Source organism: Neopelma chrysocephalum, unplaced genomic scaffold, assembly GCF_003984885.1.
Source record: "Neopelma chrysocephalum unplaced genomic scaffold, ASM398488v2 Primary Assembly neopelma1_62, whole genome shotgun sequence".
Classification (NCBI taxonomy): Eukaryota; Metazoa; Chordata; class Aves; order Passeriformes; family Pipridae; genus Neopelma; species Neopelma chrysocephalum.
The window spans coordinates 7,690,618-7,715,669 of record NW_020897719.1 but is presented as its reverse complement, the minus strand read 5'-3'; the positions used below and the strand labels follow the sequence as shown (position 1 = coordinate 7,715,669).

The following is a 25,052-nucleotide window of genomic DNA, read 5'->3' as shown; positions in this document are numbered from 1 at the left end:
CAGAGTTCCCTCACCATAAATGACAATTCTGTTGTCCTTGCAGATATATTGAACCCAATAAGATTTCAAATAATAGTGCTGATTGACTACCTAAATGTGAGTCAAGGAGAGCTTAATTTTATTTCATTACAGTTAATGGGGATTCACTTTTATTTTATTAAAATTAAACAAAATTTATAGAGATGCATGAAAGTTACTACTAAAATCTGCAGGTTCCTTTCATTATCATCTGATTTTGTTATTTAATACTCCATTCATTCTTAGTGCATGATTTAAGTTAATGCAAAAGCTTTAATAAATTCCTGTGGCTTTTTATCTGTTTTTATTAGCACAAGTTTACTCAACTCAGCTGACAGCCTGCAACGCTGAGAAGCTGAACAGAGGTCAGGGCTTTGAAAGACTGATTGGAACCAGTCAGTGTGCACTGAAGTGCGTAAGGCATGAGCGTAGAACGAGGGTTCAGCTGTGGCGCTGCGAGCGTAGGCTAAACATGGATGGGGAGCAGAAAGATGAAATCAAGTAGGAGGCATCACACTTACTTTACAGACATCATCAAACTCCTGGCTGCTGACTCTGGCATACAAGTATAGGAATACAACCAATTGCCTATAACCTGCCATCAATTTTTTTCATTCACAAAAGTGGTATGTTTTGAATGAAGGTATGGAAGGGAAAATTATCTATAATAAAATAACTATATTTTGAATAATTTTCCACTACCTGCTTGTTAAGTCTAATATCAAAGTAAAAATACACTCATCTTTACAACTACCATATTTATGCCTCAACTCTGTTTTTTTCTTTTCCCATTTGCCCATCTTGCATTTATTCAATCTCCACTTCTCTTCTTGCTGATGTTCCTGACAATCATCACTCTCCCCTTCCCAGCCAGAAAAGTTATCATTAATGAAATTGTTAATGCTGAATTTTAAAGACCATTATTAGGTTTAGAATGAGTGCCTAAAAAAGGGTTAATAAAGAAAATGGAATAAGGATAGAGTTGGTGTTCCAGATTACTAGCAGAATTAGGAAAACATCACAGTAGCAAGTTTATATTCTCAACATTACAATTATTACCCCAACATGAATATATGGATTTGAAATGAAAGTTTAGATCTGGAGCAATCTGAAAAATATCACACATATTTTTGTCAGATAGGCTCCTATCCACCATGTAGAGAATAATTTCTTTCATACTGCTTTTATTAGCTAGCTATACTTCAGCTCCTACTACATAATTTACCTTCTAAGATGCAGCTTCCTGTTAATTAATAATATGTTTCTGATCTATACAAACATTATTTCTGTGATAATTACTGGAAGACAGCATTTTATTTAACCCTAATACACTATTTTGCAGTATTATCATGGTCATTACTGCAGAATTTGAAAGTACCTAGTTCTGTCACCGTAACATGTTTCTCTTCCGGTCTTCTTCCCACAAGGGAGAAATATGCAGATGAGTGTCCTGTTTTGTTAAAGCCCTTTTCTCTTCTGCTTCCATGGGTTATTTTGTCCTAGGGGCTACTGGAAGGTTGGTTTGTTCTGAGAACACACATACAAATAAACTCCCATGTACTCAATGAAAAAAAAACTAATTCAAAAACACCTTGTATTAGAAATGAAATATGATTAAAATCATGGTGGTCTTAATTTCTTCTTTCATCAAGACATAGACAGCCTCTTGAACAACATCTCTACTCTGCACAGAGAATCTTTAGCCTTTCCATCACAGGGAGCTCCCTTTTCCTAGAGAAGCCCTGTGATCCAGCACAGGCTCTACTCCCGAGCTCATGGGGAACCAGGCCAAGAACTCTGAAAATAAATACCAAAACACCAAACTTCTTCCAAAGTCTTGTGAGAAGTTGACAGAGATAAAGATAGCATGTTCTGCCTACTTCAAAATTTTCAGCTGCTATATCCTCACATACAGTTGTGCCACACGGGTGGTACTGAATATATAGCTTGCAAAAGGTATGGATACTGAAAATTAGATCACCAGCTTACAAGATGGTGCAGTGTCCTAGCTTACAGAAAATCTTAAATCCACATAATTCCCCATAAAAAGACACATTTGGAGTTTTTATGCATCTGTTGAACAGGCATGTCACAATTGTTCACAGTACTTCACAATGAGTTTTATGACAATTTATCATTATTCCAAGTAATACTTCAGTGAACTCTCTAGTGTTGTCTAGGGAGTGCTTGATAGAAGGTTATAAAATCTAAAATTGTTTTGACCCCAGCTTCAGCTGTGAGATACCAGAGATACCTTCTCATTCGGTTTTCTTGGCAGAAGCCCAGTGACAAAAGATTAAACAAATGCCACATGTTTTTTGCCCCATCTGGACCTAGAAAGGATGTCCCACCAGGAACACATGGTGGGAAATCACCTCACAAAGCTTGGAGGAAGTGATCCTCTGATATTAGCCAGTCTTCTTGGGCCCCTCTTCCCTCAGGGCTTTATCCCATGGTACTCTACCAAGCAAATCTCTGAAGAGGCCAGAGTCTGCTCTCCTGAAGTCCAGGGTAGCGAGCTTGCTGTGCATTCTCATCACTGTCTTAAGGATCTGAAACTACACCATTTCATGGTCACTGCAGCCAAAGCCGCCTTTGAGCTTCACACTCTCCACCAGTCCCTCCTTGTTGGTGAGAACAAGGTCCAGCACAGCACCTCTTGTCATCAGTTCCTTTATCACTTGAAAAAGGAAGTTATCATCAATGCACTCCAAGAACAACCGGGATTGCTTATGCCCTGCTGTGTTGTCCTTTCAACAGATACCAGGAGGTTGAAGTCCCTCACAAGGACCAGGCTGTTCCTATCTATCTATGCAGGGCCTCATCCAGTTGGTCTTCCTAGCTGGGCGGCCTGTAGCAGACCATCACTACAATGTCACCTGTCCCTGCCCTCACTTTAATCATGACCCATAAACCCTCTGCCAGCTCCTCTTCCATCCCCAAGCAGAGCTCCAGGCACTCTAGTTGGTCACTGACATAGAGGGCAACACCCCCTTCTTGTCTCCTCTGCCTGTTTTTTCATTCCAGCATTCCAGTCATAGGAGCTATCCACACATCTGCATGATACCAATAAGATCACGGTTTGCCTTTCTTCCCAATTTAAAATAAGAGAAGTAGTGGAACAGGAGCCTGGGAAGGGCTGGATGGGAGATGTCTCATAGCCTTAGTCAACATGAGGGGAAAGCCAGGACAGCTGAGGACCCATAACCATCTTTGCTGCAGTGAGGAAAGCTGAACCAACAGAATCAGAGTGCAATGTTTCGATGCTGACATAAACTAACAAACACCAAAAAAAAGAAGACAAGAGAAAAGAAGACCCGTTGGAGGCTTTGGTAACCCATCAACTTGAAACAAGCTGTCCATGAGGCCACATTCCCCTAGCTGCCATTCCCCGTTTCATCTGGATAGAGCAAGGAGTGAGAAAAGGAGGCAGACATGACTGAATATCAAGCAGTGAGCTAAACCTGCAGCCTAACTTCATGATTAAGAGGCCATGCAAGTCCAGAAGATCAGAACTGGGAGTCTGGGACTCTGTGAGAGAGCACAGTTCCTCGACAGCTTAATTCTTGATTGCTGCTGTGTGAAAGGTAAAGGAGACATGGGGGAACCCCCACCTTCCTTTCAGTCTTTGATTGACTTTTTCTCATCTGTTTCCATTTCCTCAATAACAAAATATGACCCTAGGTACACCGAAACTACACCTTTTCTAGACAAAAATAGTCACTTTGAGTCAATCCTAGTGCTCTATAGCCTTTTGGCAATGAAGAAGAAAGAGGCCAGAAGAAAACAAATCCAGTAAGGGTTATCAAGATCCCTGATTATTTCCTTGTTTGATAAAAAGAAAAGGAAAACGAGATATACTGAAGATGGAAGTGGAACATCAGACACATTCCAGTATGCTAAGTCTTTAATACACTTCAGTACAAATGAGAAAGAAAAAAAAAACAAAATACACTAATAGAATATAGTGCTTCTGCATCACTGTCCCCAAGTGATTAAAATCCCTTGAATTTTAGGCATTTGTTTCCCAAAAGATTACATATTTAAGGTACAAAAGCTGTTAAGATTATGACTGTTTCCTTCATTGGTGGCAGCACCTTAACAGGTGAGCAACAACAAGCTCTTTCTCACTTTCCCTCAAATTCATTTCTTTCAGTGGAATGACATTGTAAAGAGAAAGGATGGTATCTTTAAAATTTTACTCATCATATTAATCAAAAGCTGCATAGTCAACTAATTTCAGATTTCTCTGTAGCACAATGGCAGTCTGTTAGAGGCAGCTCCAGAAACAAAAACAGAAATGAAATTAAATAGACCTCCAAGAAAAATAATTTAAAACTTAAAAAAAATAATTGGAATGCTGTTAATATTGTTGCTGGCAAACCTACACTAGCAAGTTTACAGTTGATGTGTTCCAGGCTACATCAAAATTATGTATGTGTAAAATGTTCATAATAGAGAAGAAAAAGTCTAAAATTTATTAAGGTTTCATGCTGATCCTCCAGTCTGGATAATGTTTGTAAAAAGAAAAAAAAAATACAGTGTTAAGTAAACATTTCAGACCTGAACCTTCTTTATATGCCTTTGAACCTTTCCTTTCATGTGCAATACCTGACAGCCCACTGAGAATAAATGCTGAAAGCCCCAAAGATGGGTAAAACAGAATTTCTGACTCAGGAAATAAAGATCAGCTGAATATGATTCCCATATGGCAAACCAGATCAATGGAAAGCAAGACCAAAATTTACAATATCTATACTGTGCAGTACAACATGGAGGTTGTCTTTTGTTGCTGGTAGCAAAACTCCCAGTGGCCATGAATAAAAGCAGCCACAAAGATTATACATCCACTAATGGTGAACTCTAAAAATACACATTGATAGATTTCAGATTGGAAACGGAAAAACAGAAAATTTTGAGCTTTTATTTAGTGTCACTGAATACCAATTAGCTACTAGAGCAATCAACTTCCAGCATAAATTCCAGGATTATTAATATAAAGGTATGTTTTCAAAGCCAAGGGGGAAAAAACCCCAGCAGATCGGATTACCTGATATGAAAAGAAACACTCTTTGCTGTAAAACTAAAACAGCTTCAAGGCTACTTTTGTGATAGCACGTGTGGCTGAATGTGAGAAAATGTATAACAATATTATTACTTTTATTTCAAGATTTCCTGTAAAACCTCAGGTCATGCTCATGAAGACTTTCTTAAAAAGCAGTGATAAATCTGACGAACAATTTTCAGAACTTGAAAAAAGGACAACGGGCAGCAGGGAGGTAATCAAGCAGTCATCAGTGACTGAATTGGCACAGCAACACTCTCACTGGGATTAGCAAGAATCCTCTGTCAGGAATCCCAAAGGACTGTAACTAGTGATCTCTGGTGGGGTGTCAGAGGGCGGATGTAGTCAGAAGTATGCAAGTAAAGAGAAAAAAGTCCAACTTCTTAGACTCCTCTAATATAGTTCAGATGGAAACACACCAAAGGGAAATTCTTAAAAAGAAAACAAAACTGATGATAATTTTAGCAAATATACAACAGATCTGACCAAAGTAAAAAGATATAAAATTAGTTTCAAACTCCAGTAAAATATTTGCTCTATTTTAGCATAAAGACTCAACCAAAAAAAAAAAAAAAAAAGGAACCTCACAGTATCTTGGACCTATCTCACATTACACTACTCCACCATTTTGCATTTGAAATAAAAAATAGCCAGAGCAACATGAGAGACCCAAACACCAGAACTGGCCCAGACCTGGCTGTTCCAGGATGTCCATAGAGAGATGAGGGTGGAGATAAAAAAAAGGAACTACATAGTATTGTTATCTCCTCTATCTCTCTATAAACAAGCAAATGAAATACCTTGACACTGTATATGGAGATGATTTGCCTAAGAATTTTCAAAACATTTTTTCCAGTAGGTAGAAATATATCCTATACATGTAAAATAAGTGTCCATGGCAGAAATTCTACTGACATTCAACTTGGCTGATCTTCATAACCACTGGTAAGCAATGCAGTCAAGTCAATCCTGGCTCTGAAAAGCTAAATACTTCAGCATGTTACTATGTGTATTAATACATACATATACATAATATGCGTATTAATACAATTCCATGGTACTTCATCAACAATGGTATGATACGTTTTTAGCATAACCTTAGGCTGCAAATGCTGACACTAAAGAGCCATACAGAAACAGCAAAGAACAATAATATTTGAAGAACTTTATAAAGATCCTCTCCCACAAGAGAACTGGTAAAGGAGGACCTCAAAAAGATTATGGACCCCACCAAATTGCCACTGACCTGGGGTAGGTTGTTCTCCCCTTATCACTAACAGCACACTGCTGCTCTAAGCTGAACCACAATTTTGTACCATTAGAAGATAGTGTATACTCTCCTCTAATCAGCATTCCTCTTGCCTCCTTCCTTGGGCAGTATTACCATTCATTTAGGCCAAAAACTGGGACATCATCTCTCAGGTCTTTGGACACAAGCATCTAGGTCCTATAGATTCACATATTTCCAAGAGATTTACATGCAAATATTGTAGGATCTTTACAAATACTACCTTCAAATTACCCTTCTCCTCTCAAACTGTATAGCTATTATACTCCCATTGCTCTTATTTCAGATCTTGTTCCTATCTTTTGTTCTAATCTTGACAAATGTAATCTCATTCCAGTGACATAAATCCAGTATCCCATTATATATTAATCACTTATCTTCCATGTCAAAGCCTACCTATCATCTCTCATTCCATATCTAGAGGAAAACTCCCTTCTCATTCACATCCAGGCTGCCAGCTTCCATCATCTATGTGTTATTTTTTCAATTAAGTGTCTTCAGGCTTTTTATCCAGGCTGATACCTCACATGGCTGTGAACGTCCACAAGACTAACTGATTAACCTCTTTCAAACTGCTTGGCAGGAGACCTATGGAAAATTTTAAAACTGATTATTTGCTAATATGTTATGATAACTCCTTGGTTTTCTGTCTTCCCTCGCCTGTTTCTAGGTGTTGTTTCTACCCACATATGTAAATTGTCCTACATCTGGTTTGGGACTCACAGTGGTTCTGTGTTTGCACTGCAGCCAGTGGTGGCCTTCCAGCTCATATCCAAGTCTCTAAAACATTGTCAAAGGACAGGCATGGAGTTAATGAATATTGATATGCCAATAAGCACACTAAGCCCTCTCCTACTCCTTTCAGAAGAAAAAATACTGGTCAAACCAACATCGATATTCCTGGTTCTAAGGTACTGCTCATATGATTCCCTCAACAATTTAAGTGTGTGTTAGAAAAGTCCTTAAATCACAATCTGAAGTTTCCCAGTGAAATCGACTTTGAAGTCCTTAAAAATGTCCTCTTGCAAATAGCTACTCTCAGTGTTAAAAACAACACTTCTCCCTCCCAGTGGGCTTTGCTATGCTCTTATAAGGTGGATCAACAATCCTCTATCATCAAGTTTCTCCTCTCCATACAGTCTCTCTTTCATATAGCTTTTCAAGAATGTATCAAAAAAAAAAAAAGGAAGGAATTTAGGCAGAAACATCTAGCTTTGTTATTCCTTTGTAAGTTATATATTTTTATACATCCAAGGGTATAAATTCCAAGTTTAAATATAAAATGTCCATAGTCACTTGATTAGCCAGCATAAATACACACACTTTTTCCAGAGGCAACACTTCCCGCTCCTGATGCGAATCCTGCTACTGAAAGCAAAACGAGCAACAACATCTCTTGACGTATCCCCTTGTATTTCCTTGTACTTAAATAATTTTTTTGGTAAGGGCTCATATACTATCTCAATTGCTCAGTATCATTTCCTGTCTTCTTAATCATGTATTTGTTTTACCAGTTGGCATATTTCCTCTCCACTTTGTAAAATTTTTGATGAACCAGCAAGTTACAATATTCATGACACCTCCAAGTCCTAAAAAAAAACCTTCAAAAATATCAGACTGTTCTCTTCACCTCTTATTATTCTGTATCACTTTCTTAATATTTTTTTAAAAATTCCTAAAATCAAAGTTGTTGGAAGAAATGAAGCAGTACCATCCAATAAAAACAAAAGCCAAAGCAAGGAAACTGTTATCATGTAACACAAAATTGAGAGAAAGAGTCTCAATTCTCACTTATGAATCAGATCTTCAAAGATTTTCAGTATCTAAAAACACAGCACATCCCTCTCTCACACTTTTATCCCTGTGGCATAAAAATAAATTAAAAAAAGCAAATGAGAGACACACCTCCAAACTGTAAACTGTGTCCCATCCCTCTTGCTCTTTTACAAGCTGATTTGTGTTCCTACCAAACCAACTTTCCCCGCAGCATGCAAGATCAATGCAGTTCTAGCGTCTTCTCTGATGAGAGCCAGCTGTGAAGGATGGAAATCTTGCACACTGCAGAACATATGGGGTACAGAGTTTTAATAGCCTGATTCTGTAACACTGGGTTCGGGAAGTTTTTACACATCCTATTACTTATAATAATATCAGTGAAGCTTACCCAGCAAACAAGCCAAAGCAGCTGAGCTCTGCAAGAAGTTTTTCAAAGGTATAATGGAGTTAACCAAAGGGCATTAGTAAGTACTGAAGGAAAAGCAGGGGGGAGATAATAAAAACAGGCAATCAGCTACAAAACATGAGATGAGACTTGAAGGCTACCATTTCCTCTTTCAAGCACAAGATTGATTTTCTACTGCATCCCTAAGCAAATTACTTGAATCTTTAGCCTTACAGAAATCAGGTTCCACTTTAACTTTTTCCTGATACATCTGACATTTCAGCTGACATGAGGCACTTTCCACTGTACAATCATTTTGGTAAAAATGGGGTGGTTTCTTATACTACCACTGTATTTTATGCAGTGTCTTCGCTTTGCAGTATACCTCTAGAATTTTTAGGACCCTCCTTCTTTGACAAAATACTCCTTTGCTAGAACCATCTCCTCCACTGTTAGGATCCACTTTAAATAAACACAAGAGGAAAGAAAACTTGAAAAAGTATGACCAAAAAAACCCAGAAAAATTTCAGAACCCCACTCCTCAGCATTAGCAGTGCTCTTGAAAACTTCCAAAAGCAAAGATTAGAAAGGATTACAGCAAAGGAAGGTTTCCTTGACCCATATTCTAGCTTCCAGAAGTATCTCATAGCCTGATTACAAGGGCACACTTGCTTAGCACCTCAGCCCTGACAAGCCACTGGCACTGTACAGGGCGTCACATGCCTTGCCACAGCTCTCATCCAAAAGTCCTGTCTTGGTTGTCCAGGAGGGCTACAGGTACGGCTATAATGCTCTAATTTTTCCAAAACCTATAGACTTTTTACTCCTGAACATGAAATGAGTTAAATTACTTTGGAGAGCTTGAAGCAAGTTAATCTGTCTGCACAGATATAACCTTTGTGTTTTCTGACAGTTCTATTGCAAAGAAAATGCACCATAATCCCAGAAGTTCAAAAATCATAACTAGTCTCCTTAAAAAATGGAGATGAACAGAAGTTGCCCTCTCTGATTCGTCCTTTCATTATCAGCAGAATTATATTTCTTTCTTCCTGTCTCATTTTTCTTTTAATTTGAACATATTTTCCATCTGGCCTGTCTTAAGATTTCAGAACTCTTGTGCCTGCCCATTATGTATGTAGGAATGTGAAAATTAGTACACTGCCAGTGCTGGGGGTAGATTATGTATCCATTACACAGTAACAACACAGCTTTTTTTGTCAACCACACATCTATTTGTGAGACAGCAGAGAAATGCAGTGTACCAGGATTTCGAGTTTCTACCTTCCAAGAGCAGCAGACAGTCAGACACTTCCAAAGATGAACAGTAACAGCTTCTTCCTTTGCATCATCAGCCATGACTGGGTTCCACCCCGTAGGTGAAAATCATAGGCTCCTACTTGGTCAAGTTACCCACGTAACTTATCAGTAAGCTAATTATCCTTTGTAGTGTGGGTCACACTGTATCAGTGTGACTTACTCAAGCGCTCCGTGCAGTCTGTGTTTTCTGAAAGGCAGTGCAGCAAAGCAGATGGGCCACAGGTCTCCTCAACTACATATCTGAATTGTATTTTCCATTTTTCATTAAGTGACTTTAGTCTCAACATTCATCCATCCATTTTACAGGTAAGACAACAGAGTTATCCTTTAAAGAAAGAGTACTGAGCCTTAGTGAATAGTAATTATCAGAGAAAGCATACACATTTAAAAAATATTCAATGTAAGAGATAGGCCTATTATTCTTGTCTTGTTTCTATTAAATCTGCCTTGAGTAAAGACACTTGAATGAAAGCAGCATGATCTTTTTCTCTTTCTAAATAAAAAAATCATATAAAAACAAAAGCTTCCACAATAGGATCTACAGCAGGTGCAGAAATTATGTTTCATGAAATAAATTTGCAGTGCTAAGCATTTGTTTCAGTTTGCAGTCTTTTGTTATTGTTATCAATCTTATTTATTTTTTTATTTAAATCCTTAAGTTATTAGTGGTCAAATTTAACATCCCATACAAATATACAACCATCAGGAGAAGATTATTGTAAAAAAAAATTACAATAGTCTGCATGAGATTACACTGAACTGCAAACAAAAGTGGCAAAAGCAATTAATCAACCCCTTAAATGAGCAAAAGCTCTAGATCAACAACAGCACTTAAAACAAATTAAAACTTTGCAAACGGTCATAGAAAAGGCTTTTTTTATTTCAAGTATAATGAATTTTAAGAGACTTCAAAATGTTAAAATTGCAACCCAAAAATAGAAAAAGACACAGCTTATGCAGCTACTCCCTATATATATTCACGATACTGAATTTTTTTTTTAACTTTCCACCAAGAACAAAAATGCAGGCCTACATTGGAGTCTACAGCTACAGAAGAAGCAATGATGTTATACTGCAAGAATCAAACTGGTCAAGTCACAAGTACAATGTATATCACATTGATTTGCAAAACAGTCAACAGCTGGGGTCTCTGGGGGAGTTTACCTTTGCTAGAATGGTATTTACTGCAAGTACTTCAGATCTGCCAAGTAAAATGAAGAAGTACAATTTTCATTTATGCAAAACGTTTTGTGGGAAAGACACAGTAGAGCTGGAAGCACTTTGGATACAGTTAGTAGCTATTTTACACAATCCTTATTACAAGATGCACACATATGTGAAGTAACTTTAACTTAAAGAATTTATTTTAAAGCACTGAAAAATACCAGAATGAATTACGAACATTTAAATAATAGCTAATTCACTTTCCCTCAAATCTTCTATGACAAACCAAGCAGCACAAACCACAACCTCTGTACCCAAAATGCACAGAAGGCTTTGGAACAATGAAATGTAGTTGATGGGCTTCGGCAGTAGTAGGACTTCACCTTACAAATATCACATCCATATTAAGCCTGTAGATACATTGTAGGAAATATCAAAAGGATAGGTCTCTTCTAGCAAGTTTTTAAGGAAACTATTCCCATTCTTTCTATAATTGAATCAAAAAGAAGATTTGGGGGTTAACTCAACAAGAATCTTTTTTCGAAAGCAACACAATTTTTTTCATTCAGTTTTTTTTGTTGTTGTTGTTGTTTGTTTGTTTTTACTGGATATCCATGGCACTTTCACCTTGAAATGGCCTCAAGCTTCACCAGGGGAGGTTCAGGTCAGACATCAGGAAGAATTTTTCACTGAAAGGGTTGTTAAGCACTGGAACAGACTGCCCGCGGAAGTGGTGGAGTCATCATCCCTGAAGGTGTTCACAAAACAACTGGACATGGCACTTAGTGCTATGATCTAGCTGACAAAGTGGTGATTGGTCAAAGGTTGGACTCTGTGATCTTGGAGGTCTTTTCCAATTAAATGATTTTATGATTCTAAGTCCCTTTCAGAGCTCAAAGGGTTACGCTACAGTTATACCTCAATACAGTATCAAGCAACTAACAGAAAAAAGTGTGTTAGGTGAGGAATACCTTGCAAAAAGAAACAACCCACTAAGACAAGACACTGACACTTTCCTAAAGAATGTATTTTCCCATGCATCTCTATTCTTAAGAGCTCAGGTTAAAAGTGTAGAGTGAACGCTTACCTCATGCAGTTAAACTACCCTTTGTGTGAAAGGCTAATTTCAGAGGTATCTAATTTCTCTACAGAATAATTTCTGCACACACTTAAATAATTCACAAGGAAAATGCACTGTCTACTGAGAGAACGATAACATTTGTTTAGATCAACGAAAAAGCCAGATGTGAGCTACACTGCAACATCAGCCAAAGAAATGGGCTTAGCTAATTTTTCTCATATCAACAGTATCTTTTTCACTGGTTTGTAAGCTTCTTAATTTTTCTTCTATGGAAGTGTCAGGGCTACCACAAACTGGCACAGAATTGAGGCAGTTAGTGAGAAACACGGTAATCACTGAACATGATCAGCAACGTAAAAACATGTTTCTGTTCTCCTTTTTCCATCCAGTACTAACTTACATTGAGGAAACACTTCTAGTTCTTATCCAAGGCTCTCCCCTAAGAGAATCCAACTTAGTTCTCACAGTTACTGTCCCTGGAGTAAGGCTAATTTCTCAGTCTACAAAGCCTTTCAGCAAGTGAATGGGAAGCAGTAGATGGATTAAATTAGAAGACCAGAGTTTACAGTCATTCAACTTCAAAAAGTAATTTACTGATATTCTCTATTTAATTATATCAACACCTCATAACCATTAATGAATTTATCTTTACTGCATTGAGATTAAGCAACTCTATCATAAAGTTCCACAAGAAGTCTACATCTGAGCCAAGAATTATACTTGTAAATTTTAGGAAGGCACTATGTCTACATTATCATCGTTCTTTACAATGTTAAGAACAATTAATTTTTCAACCCCATGAGCCATGACTGCTGTCCCCTTTCCCACCTACTTAAGATAAAAAACAATTTTTGTTTCTCTTATGGACATTCTTGCCCACTACATGCCTATGAATGTGTTCACCCCTGACAGCAGTTTAATGAACATAAGAAAAACAAGTATTTTTCAGCTATATGCCTGACATGTGCAAAACCTGCTCCAGCTCTCCAACCCACAATGCCCCCTTGAGGCAAAAGGGGAGGAGAATAAAAAAGTGAGGAAAAAAAAAAGATGCTGAACAGTGGGAATGAGCTTTCTACACTAGCAGGGGAAAAAAAGAAAATACAAAACCAAACAAAGGCTGTCCACGCTTATGACACTCATCTTTCTAGGGGTTTGGGGTTTTTTTTTCCTGACCCTTTTTGTGGTATGAAATTACAATTGCCTTCACCACCATTTAGAGCAGTTTCAAGAAGGGTGCAGGGAGACAAGTTCTGAAATCCTTTCCACGTATACCAAATTCTATGTATATACTTAGGTATCCGGTTAAGAAAAAAATATAAGAAATACTTAATTTTACCTTACAACTCTAAGTAAACTTGCATTTCTATAAGGCAATCATAAGCAGAAAAACTAATAACCTTAGAGCAAAAGTGTCATTCAGGAAAATAAATCTGTAAATCTATTATAAGCTAGTGACCCCTGGAGACATCTAATAGACATGGCCCATGCCTGTTTATTAGAAGTTAAACAAGAAAATAAGGATTTCTGGGAGGCTTTCAGTTTTGTGCCTAAAATCTTGGATTTAGTTTCCTCTCCTTGAAATCAAAAGAAAGAAAGAATTGTGATTTATCTATTATATCCAATACACTTTTTGTATTTTTGTATCATCAAAGTTCAAAAAATTTCAGAAGACAGTAATTTACACTAGGTTAATAATTACCTATAAGAAAGATACTCAAGAACAACATGGATTTTTCTTAATATACTGTACCATCTTCCACTAGCAGGCACACACAAAACAGAGTGAGAACAAATTACATTCAGACGGTACTAATGTTCAGGATTTTAATATTGCTCTCCTTACTACAACTATATAAAACTCTCTGCATAAAGGTTACCTCTAACACATCTTCCAACTCTTAAACACATTAGAAAACACCCTTATTACACTGTACATTTAACCACAACACAAGAAAAGGTTAGCTCCCAATAATAACCTTATAAAGAAAGTACAGTATCAGTTAAATGGATTTTAAGTAAGGGTCCAAGATCATATTAGGCAGCAATTATAAGCTCCAAATTGTATTTCATATCTTCAGCAAGAGGTAGCTCAAGTCTTGCTGAGTCAAATCTCTGCTATAAAACCTCTTGCCATGCTTTAAATGCTGCAAGCAGCTGAGCCCTGAGGGGTTAAAGTAATGCTAAAGGTAAAGGCTTAAAGAGTTGACCAGATATGTCATGGCCATAGATCTCAGCGTGTCAGTCACAGGCAAATATACCGAACCGTGCTTGCCAATGAAGGCCATGAGTAACAGATTGAGTTCATCAGCTGTTGCAGAGCCTACCAGAGGTGCAGCAGGGAAAAACATTGGTTTCACTGTGCCTACAGCGATCTGGCAGTAAAGGTGACACTGGACAATGACTCAATATTTCCAAGTGCCAAAGAAAAGTAAACACATTAAAAGTGTTTCTTCCAAACAACACCTCCTAACAAAGAGGCCCCCAAGGTGTCAGGAGAAAAAAGAGCCCATCCCAATCAGTAGGCCTTCACGGAACGAGCAATCTCTTACCACAGCCCCCCATCTTAGCAAAGCAGCCATCCTTGCAGCCTGACCCAAAGCATCACCCACACCCACCACCAGCCACTGCTCTCTGCAGCCAGGCTGCCAGCACTTACCTCACCACCTTGGTCCCCTCAGCCCATAGAGAAGCAGGGGGACCCCTGGGATGTCCCTGCTGGAGGAGGTCTCCAAGAGGAGCAGCTCACTCCCTCCCAAGCACACAGCGTGATGCTTGGGTCTGTGTCTTGTTTTGCTACCACAGCATTCCAGGCTGTGTCAGTTTGGATTGCAACATAAATATTGTGCAACGGCGGACTCCTTAGTTCCAATTATGGTAATATTGCAGGTGACAGTGAGAAATATATTTTTAATAATCTCTGGTCACATTATGTTCCAACTCATCATCTGCATATTAGACGAAGAGAAATTCAGCTAAAGGAAATTTTGTTGACAAGTGAATTTGAATCAAAACTGTATGCCTCGCATTGACTTGAAAAAAATGGTGTCTTCCCCATTCTGATAGCAATTTAGTGTTAGCAACAAAGACCCAAATGTCAGTCACTGGGTATAGAAGAGTATTCATAAAATTATTTTTAAATGATCCATAAGTATAATTAGAGCTTTGGATATTATTGATTCACAAAATGTGCAGGCACCTATGTATAATAAGGCTAATAGTTTCAGTTTAAAATTTCATTCCAGTTACAGAAGACAGGCACTGAAACATAGGTTAAAAATAGCACCTTAGTTAAGTCCAGGACAGTAGGTTCCATTTTTACACATAATCAAATAATATAAATGTATTCTACTGAGTCACACAAAGATTTAAAATGCAAGTGCTCAGCCTGCAACTCAGTAGGACCAGTCAAGTATATGTTTTTCTCCATCTGCCACCTTTCTCAGGCTTTGCAGGGACAATCAAATAATAAGGGGGAGGAAGAGTCTCAAGAAGTGAGAGGAAGGTTCAACCAATAGCCATACCCTTTCTAGACAAATATGTAGTGAATTACTGGTGTTCACACATACCTGGCTGCCATGCCTGGCTGATTGGGCTGGACACCACTGATTTAAAATAAGTCTTTGTGTTCATCTTTTTAGGAATGTCTTATTTATATGGCTTTGGATCCTCCCAAATTATGTACCTGACTGATGTACTTTTTAAGATCCATTTTGTGAATAAATGAAAGTGAACCCCTCAAAATATTTAAATGTTATGAAAAAGTCACTTTGAATATGGATTTTTTCATCTTCGTGGAGAGTTGCTTCAGGGCCTATGAAACAGTTGGTATTAGAACCTGTATTGAAAGAAAAACTGAAAAGACATAGCTTTGGTTTAAATATGCACAAGCAGTCCATCACCAGCCTCACTCTAGGTGGCCCTGAAGAACAGCTAAGTAGCTGGTAACTCCTCAACCTCAGAAACCTGTTTTGCACAGGCACATACAAACTCGTGTAAAGCATCAACCAACCATGGTGCCTAAGCCAAAAAAGGGAATCTTCAAATCAGCTTCAGAAAACTTGAGATTAGGGCTGAAAGTCTTGGATTTTTCAACACAAATATATGGCCATTGTCTCAAGCATGTCCTCTCCTGAAGCCTGACACTGGTCAAGACACAAGCAGGGCACCTGCATGCCACAGGAGCTGGGAAGCTCAATCTGAGTGGAGTCCTGACAGGTAGTGAGCTGTCACCAGCAGATAGAGCCACTCCATCACTCACCACTCCAGACTCCACTGCCAGTTCAGGCACCCCTAGACCCCACAACCACCTCAGGGGACAACCTGAAACTGGAGCACAGCAAGACACCAATGTTGCAAGCCATGCATAGTCTGGAAACAAATGCAAACCTAGTCTGAAAGCACACTTCCCTCATTTTTTGGAGGAAGATTTTGGAAAGCCAGGTTTTCCCATCACAACCCTTTAATTTTTATGTTGTAAAACACTCATCAGCATGGTCAGCTCCTGTCTGGGAGAACCACATTCCTCAAACACTGTTTCGAGGCATTCACTGTTACAGCCAAAGACTAACTGCACTCTTCTTAAGAGTGTTTTCTGTCCCATAACCTGAGATGCAGTAAACACATGCGGATACATTCATTTTCTTTCTGAAGGCCCTGGTCTCCTTCCTGAAAAGCTGCGGATGAAGAAAGGAGCCCTGAGATGTTGTGCAGACACATGTGCAGGCACAGACACAAACCCACACCACTTCCAAAGCTGCACGGCTTCACAGAAGAGACATTGGATTGATCATCAACTTCCTCACCTAGCACTGTCCTGAAGCTATACACAAATGTTTTGGCAGTTCTACCATTCTTCTGGCTTCTCTGTGATTCGAGGGCATGATCTGGCTCTCAGATACAAAACCAAAAAAACCCAACAAAAAAACCTCAACCAATATTTTTAAAAGGTTTCCATACTGTAAGTCACAAGATTTACATTTCTGGTTACTCAAGTATACTTCACACCCTTTTCTGGTTGATAATAAAGCGAAGCCCAAGAACAGATCTAGAACATCCAATGCTGAGCACACCTTTAACTCTTTTACAAGATGTCAGTCACTTAAAATAGAATTAAATACAAAATATATCAACGTTTCTGTCACAATACACTTAATTCTTCTTCTTAAGCAAAAGAATGTGCAAGGAGTTACTGATACTGTGTGAAACTTCTTCTGTATATTCCATATAGTTATCTGTTGAATTACTGACTATACTTATTCTTCAATGTGCAGCTGAACAGTTATTGTGTACTGAGAACAACTGACAAGCATCATCACAACATTAAAAGTAATTTAAATGCATTCAAGGTTGGTAATAAATGGGTCTGAATGAATTTCTGCACTAAGGCATAATGATTTTTAGCAAAGTTCCATCCTAATATTTTTACAGGTTTAGCACTCATACATTCCACTAATTGACTTTTAATGATGAATGATTTTTACAACATATCAAGGAGTCCTCAGCACCCTTTCTCTTATATTTGCCCTGTTCTATACATAACATTATTTATTCCTTATTGACGATGTTATTCTACAAAAATTAAAACATTGACACACATCGAAAAGCACAACAGTTCGGCAAATACGCGAGTCACTGCAGTCTGTGCACACCTGACTGCATTAGGTTTTCGTGTTTTCATTTTTAGGTCATGAGAATACTGTAAGTACTGCAATAAAACCACAATCCTGTTTGTGTTCTCTCACAGAGAAGTGCCTTGAATCATAAATATTTCAATTACTGTGTTTTAGACTCTAAAAGACACTAGCCTCTGTTTTCTAGATGGTTCTCTTCCCTCTTTATCTTCAAAAGACCTCTCTCCCTCCTCTGTCACACTAAGAAGATTATACTTTTCTTCAGTAAGTAAAAATCAACTTTCAATGTAACAACTAACAAATAAGTTTCCAAAGATACACATTGGAATTAACAAGATCTAGTATTTAAAAAATAGCAGCCTCAATTGGGGCCAGTGTAACCTGGGGTAACTCCTGTGCCTGTCAGAGCTGTGTCTGACACGTGTGTAACACTGACATGCAAAAAGTTCATTATTTCTTCCCACAGAAGAAGTGAAGGTGAAAAAATTTATTTTCTATATTGGGCACCAGATGAAAATCACATTGCTCTTTTTTCTGAGAACCTGAGCCCCTATTTTCTGAGCAGCTGCCCACCTCCTGGCAGTGCTACCTGCACTTTTGCTGGCTCCTGGCCAGCCACATGTTTTCTCTGGCCTTTTTCCACAGCACTCCCCAGTTCTCCACTGTTTGTGTGTTGTCCCTCTCCTTTGCAAAGCCTTGCATGGCTTCCCACCACTAACCCTTAAAATTTCCTCTATATTATTTGTACATTGTAAAACTTGACAGTTTCTGATCTAATTTCCAAGTAGTTAAATGTCAGCTACAGGTTTTATTACACAGGTATTACCCACCACTTGTTTTACTGGGGGTGGTACAATTCCAGGAGAACAATATGCCTCCTCAACATCAACAGTAAGACTTACAAAGGGAAAAATCAACAATGTAATTATGACTAAGTCTTTTACAAGACTTAACACCAACAGCATGGCAAAGTTTAAATAGTGTTTAGAGATTTCACCTCATTTAAATTTTCTTCACCATTCCTGAGCAAATTCAACATCAACATCTGATAGATACTTAAAGTATTACACTTGACATAGCTTGGTAACTCTGAGACTGTTTCTCTAAACACAAGTTCCTTAATTTTTCAGACTGAATTATCCGATCTGGTCCTATCGGACAAGCAATGTAATAAGCTAAAATTGCACAGCCATTCTCTTTCCTTTTCTGAAAGGACAGATCCCAAAAATCAAGGTGGCTATATCCATCAAGATCAAACTGCTTTAACATATAGATACATCAAAAATGTAACTAGTCAAATTATGTATACATAGTTTCAAATTACATAAAATACTAATTATTATTTCAATAATATGTAACATGTTGGTTTAGGTTGAATACAGAAACTGAACACAGAGTAAATCAGAATTTAGATTTACTTAGGAGACAAATTCAGACCAAAGTTGCAAAATACACCTCACGTTGAGAAGGAAAAAATAAATTATTTTACTAAGATCATCAACTAAACTTCAATCTTAAAAGATGTAGGATTTTCTTTGTAACCATATAACAATGTAAATACTTATTCAATGAAATAACGTGCTTAGAAAACCCCAACAACTTTCTAGTTACATATATCGATGTACCCTCTAGCCTCAAAACACCACTCTTCAAATGAATTTCAAGTTTTGGGCCCAACGGTAAAGAGTATCTCCCATCAGGACAAGGTTCACACAGGCCCGCAGGAATCGCGGTCATCCTCACAACATCCTGGAGGCAAACTAGCTGAAACAAGACTGAGATCAGCACCTTACAGAAATACTTAACATGATGCAATTTGCAATTGTGGTCTGATGCACTGTGGAGATCCAAAGGACCAGCTCACTGAGCAAAGGACTTACAGTTTGCCCTTGTGGACCCTGCAACCACCAATGGGCTGGCAATTTCTCAAAACGGACACCCCACCACCCACTTTCAGCACCTGATGCCCATAAGAAGGAGGGAGAAGACTGAAGCTCCTTGGTAAACAAGCAAGCTCTAGAGGTAAGTCAAAAGCCAGCCTGCGAACCTCAAAGAGGGCTTGGGTTGTATGACAGAGATCTGTAGTCACTCCTTCCACCCCAGAATGGCCATCACGTAGCAGCGAGCAGGTGGAGGGGTGGGCAGGGCAGAAAATCTCCCTTCTGCACTTTGAATGAAAGTGCTGCCTGTCCCTTAAAGCTATCTGCTTGTTGTTCCTCAGCCTGATAAGTTAGAAAGTCATCTGTGCTACCTATAGCAAAGCTCTCTGCCACCCAGCAGAAGAGACACCCACGCTCAGGGCACACAGAGGGTACAGTCCATTGTACCCAAGGGAGTAGGCTCTGCCCTCAGCAGCCAGCCTGACTAACGCATATAGTTAAATAAGAAACAAACTGCAGCAAAACCCTTTCCAGCTATAGAGGTGTGATGACTATTTGCAGGGAAAAGGAATAACTAATTAACCAAACAAAAAGTTAAAACTACAATGTTCTTATTCCCTCTCCTCAACAAACTCTACAATTTATTAAAAAGACTTAAGATAGTTAATAGCATAAGACAATGTGCTTAATATTTTAATTTTATTTTTCTTAGACTAGGAACCAAAATCCTAATATTAAATACAATTCCACACATAACTCACTCCTCAGAGTTCAAGTTTGAACACCATCCCAAACTACACTTTTGGTGAACCAATAAACATCATAGCAACTGTTCATTAAAGAGATTATTTTCAGCTACTTCAGTGATGACAGCATAGGCGAGCTATTGCTGGCACTTTCAAATCCAGCTTTCTGACATAAAACATCATCTTGCCCTTAAAACGCAAACCTATCAGAAATGGGGATTAAAAAAAAAAAGCAGTAAAGCTGAAACAGATGCAAATCTTGTAACAAAGGACAGATGTCTCTTATAATTTGCAGTAAACATTTTGAAAGATTTTTGCAAGTAGTAAGTTTGATTAACCTACTGAAAGCTTCAGAAAGGAGAAAAAAAGATCATCAGTGTTAAATAATATGTGTTGGACTGCTCCTTGTTTTTAGGCTGATCTAGAAGTTTTGAAATTTGAGTTTAAAGCTAGCCCTGGTAATTATTACAATAACTGTGCTCATTCTGTGAAGGAACAAATGTGAAAGAAAACCTTCAAACAACTAACAATGAACTATACAACTGCAGTTTTAAGATTAACTTTAAGAAGTTAGTTTATTACAGCTAAGCTTTTCTATAATTTCATCTTTTTTATTCTGTTTTTCTGGTGCCACTATTTTACACATATGATCAAAAAAGATTTCAAGTCAAAACAGGGCAGAGAACAGGAATCTAAATGACAAGTATTCCTTCTAACAAGGATTCGTTGAGAGGTATGCTACAGTGGCTGTGAAAAAAAAATAAATATTTGCATTACTTCTAGACCTACTAGCTGTCACAAAATTTAGAAAGAGTAATCAGTTCCAGTGTACAAAAAAAATATTATTTTGTAACAAAGTTGATAGCATTTTTCAGTTTGATTGTGATTTGCAATTTTCTCCAGTCAAAATCATTCCATGCGTACTTCTCAGTGACCTATGTCCTAAATCATTTTCAATTCCTATGAGCAAGTGACCTCTTCACGATCTCACTCACAAAGAAAAAACATGATGACTCCCATGAACCATTCATTTTCAACCACCATCAGAATTTAATTTCTCCAAAATAAACGTGGTAAATATAGAAATGGAACAAAAGAGTACTCAGTGTTCAAGAAATATTAATTAATCACTCTATCAGAGAGATAGATAAATACCAGCCCTCACATTTCAATGATGAAAAACAAAGAGGTTAAGTGACATTTTCAATGACACATAGCAAAACACTGCCACAACATGGATCACATCTCAGAAGTTTTCTATTGTTTTCAGCCCACTAGCCTTGAATAACTCCTGTGCATGCAATGCTGAATCAGGTATATTCATCAGAATACAAAAAGCTTATTCTAGCTCACATAAATCAGTAAAAAAAAAAAATTCTTATACTACAGTATTTTTTTTTAAATACATTTGAGTCCAATAAGAACTTCTCCAAAAATATAATGGAGTCTGACAGGAATATTTCTAAACAAATACACCCTTAATCTTAAAATGTTGGTTAAATGCTATTACAGAAAGCATTTAAAAAATGCATAAGCAACAGATGATTACTGAAAAAAAAGAGCAACAAATGGTCACTTCAAAAACCTGTGAAGCTATTCACCTGACTATTGTATAAACCCTAGTGAAACTTTAATATAGTACCATGTATACACTGATTAAAATGTCCTGAACTTGATATACTTCTTTTACTCTTCCTCACATTAAAAAAGCTCTAATGTGGTTGTTCCCTATAGACTCTCTTTGGTCATTTTACACACATCTTCACTAAACAGAAAGCTACAAAACCTGTAGGCTTCTTCCTCTCTCAAATGTTATAAACACTGCACTGTAGCAAAGATCTTGTGACACAACCTACCGATCACTGCGGTTAAACTAAAAACAAAAAAAAACACAAATATTTATACAATTGATTCTGCTTAAGCATCCTAGTAAGGTTAGTTTTAAACCTCAAAGCCTACACCAACAAGGCCTCACATGAAGCAGTGTGTCTCATGTGTTACATATTAACAGATTAAATTAGGATGTCTAATTATATGACTTTTGTATGTCACTAAGTTAGCTATCAATTGGCATGAAGGTTACTATATGTATTTTGGAAATGCTACATTTGAAACACTCTTTCCTTTCCCTCAACCGTTCTGAAATCTACTATTCTGAGTACCTAAGTGAATGATTTAAGTATACAAAAATACTACAGAACACTACCGCTTTGTAAGAAGCACAGCAAATTACTACAAAATAGGGGTCTTTTAAGTATTACATTTACATTACAAATTATTATAGTCAGGAAAAAAACTTAGATTAAAAAAATAGAACATATCTCAAAAGGATTTAGTGTAGCATTAGAGAAACCAATTTAATAATTAATCATATTTTCTTTAGAGTAATATTACTAGCAGTAGTGTTCTTCCTTAATGGTTTTAAATTACTTCGCACGCAGAAGAAAAAATTTAAACCTGTCAAAATCTCTTAAAACTTTGTCTCTGACTTCTCTCCCACCCCCTCCTGAAATTAACATGCGGATATAGACACCACCCGCAACTTCCAAGTCCCACATTTGTAACAAAATTTCCAAGGGCCTGGCGCAAGCCCGTGGAGTCAATGGAGGATTCCTACTGATGTCAATGGAAAAATTCCCACTCACTAGAATGAGTTTGGATAGAGGCTTTAATGCACGGAAAAGATCAGGGGAAATCCTCTTTGGAAGGGAAACTTCTGTGTTTCTCTCGGAAAGGAAGTATGTACACAAGCAAGACTTCTTAAAAGTAGAAGTGGTTCCCCGGTAGAGGGTACTGTCTGTTTTTCTATCTGCAGCTCTGCACTCTTTACTAACAGAGGACAATACCATAAATTTAGAGTGGTTACTTCTGAGATTATTTTTCCAGGAGAATATACCAGCAGTCTGCTTTCTGTCTAGACTACTCCCACAAATCTTAGATGAATGTTTTCTTGCCTGCCCACAGGCCGGGCTTTTCCCCTCTCCAGGAGCTCCATCCCGGGACCTTACCAGCGCTCGCAAGTGTTCTCGGCCGGAGGCTCCGCTGGGACACGGGCCCGCTGCCCGCCGAACCTGGCATGAGCCGAACTGCGGGAAAGAGCAAGAGCGGCTCACCGGTTGCCTTTACCTTGGCCGTACAGGCTTCGACGGGCGGCACAGGCTTCCCAGCAGACTACGGGAGGCCAAAAGCGCTGCCGCCTGCGCACCCGTGCTCGAAGCGGCACAACGCGGACCAGAGGCGCCGGTGCTCGCCCTCCCTCGGGCGGCTGCCCTGGCATTCCCGATAGCATGGCAAAGCCTATCCCGCTCCATAGTTGGGGCCGTCGCCGCTCCCTTCTCCTCAAAATCAATCACACTTCCCAAACTTTCCAACTCCCGCAGCCCTTTTCAATTTCAAGAGCCAATTTTAAGGGAAGGCCCCTACGTACCAGGCACGGAGGCCACCTCCGGAACCCCGCAGCTCCAACATCGTTATTTATTAATTCTTGGGTTTAGGCAATTTTTGTCTTGGGTAGAGGGACGAGACTGTTTCCTGCGCAGCCCAAACAGCGCCGGGGGGCACCGCGACCCCCAGGGTCACCTCGTCGCCTCTGCGCTTCCCCTCCCACGCCAGCGGGGGCGCCCCGGGGCCGCACAGCGCGGGGCGCCCCGAGGGGGCGGCGGCAGCAGCCCTTCCGCGCGGGCGGGCGGAGAGGCGGAGGCTGGGGTGCGCCTCTCTCTCCGGCGGGCAGGCAGCACACAAAGGAGAAACGTGACACGTTTCTTCACCCGGGCTTGTCTGCTGGGGAGGTCTCGGGGAAAAACAAAACAGAAAAAAAAAGAAAAAAAAAAGAGGGAAAAGAAAAAAATCCACACCACACAAACGGGGAGGGGAGCCGCGGGCAGCCGAGCTTCCCGCACAAGCTCCCTCGCAGCCTGGCCCCGAGCCCTCTCCGCCTCACACTTCTGTTCCGTGCAGAGAGGCTACAGGTTGTTTGTTTTTAATTACACGGGGGGCGGGAGGGTCCGCGGCGCTGCGCGGAGGGAGGTCGGCCCCGCCGACCCGCTGCCACCCCGGGTGGTTTTGGGGGAGCTTCTGCCCCGCTCTCACCGCCGGCCCGGCCCGCCGGGTTAGGCGGGCACGGCCCCAACTCCAGCCGGGGCGCCGGCAGCCGCCGGGCGCGCCCCACGCCCCCCGCCCGCCGTGTATATTTGGGAGCGGAGCCACCGAGTGCCCAGAGACCTGACACATGTCACTGCTGCGGCCGTTCCGGCCGCGGCCAAACTTTCCCGCGGCGGCAAGTCAGTGAGCGGCAGCGGAGCGGGGGGGTAGCGGGTGGAAGTAGCAAGTCGCACCGGGAGGAGGGGACGGGTGTGCGGGCGGGGGGGGGAGTTTGCACTTACCGGGAGCAGACACCGAGCGGGGCGTCCCGGCGAGCTGACACCGAGAGAAAGGGCGAGCGGAACCGCGCTCAGCCGCGCACATGCAGAGTCTCTGCGGGTGGAGCCGCCGCGCGGGCCGGGGGCGCGGGGGCGGGCGGGCGGCGCGGGGCCCTCCGCGGGCGCGGAGCGGCTGCGGAGCCTCGCGCCCTCCCGCCAGCTGGTGCTGCCTGGCGCTGGCGGTGCCGCGCTCCCTCCCCCGGCGTGCGGGTCCGGCCGTGTGCGGAGTGTGCCGCCTGTGTGTATGTGTTTTGTTGGGAATGCAAAAAAAAAAAAAAAAA

General features: G+C 39.8%; 1 protein-coding gene and 1 long non-coding RNA gene across 2 annotated transcripts in view; one reads left to right on the top strand and one right to left on the bottom strand.

Moving 5' to 3' along the window:
- FOXP2 (forkhead box P2) overlaps nt 1-24,802 on the bottom strand; it is a 409,032-nt gene extending 384,230 nt beyond the window's left edge. Inside the window, exon 1 of the mRNA XM_027682191.1 lies at nt 24,736-24,802. The gene's annotated coding sequence lies outside the window, so the exon portion shown is untranslated. The remainder of the gene's footprint in view (nt 1-24,735) is intronic.
- Nucleotides 20,372-25,052, top strand: part of LOC113966984 — a 6,193-nt gene continuing 1,512 nt past the window's right edge. The window contains exons 1-2 of the long non-coding RNA XR_003534025.1: nt 20,372-20,382; nt 22,335-22,338. This is a non-coding gene — a long non-coding RNA (uncharacterized LOC113966984). The remainder of the gene's footprint in view (nt 20,383-22,334; nt 22,339-25,052) is intronic.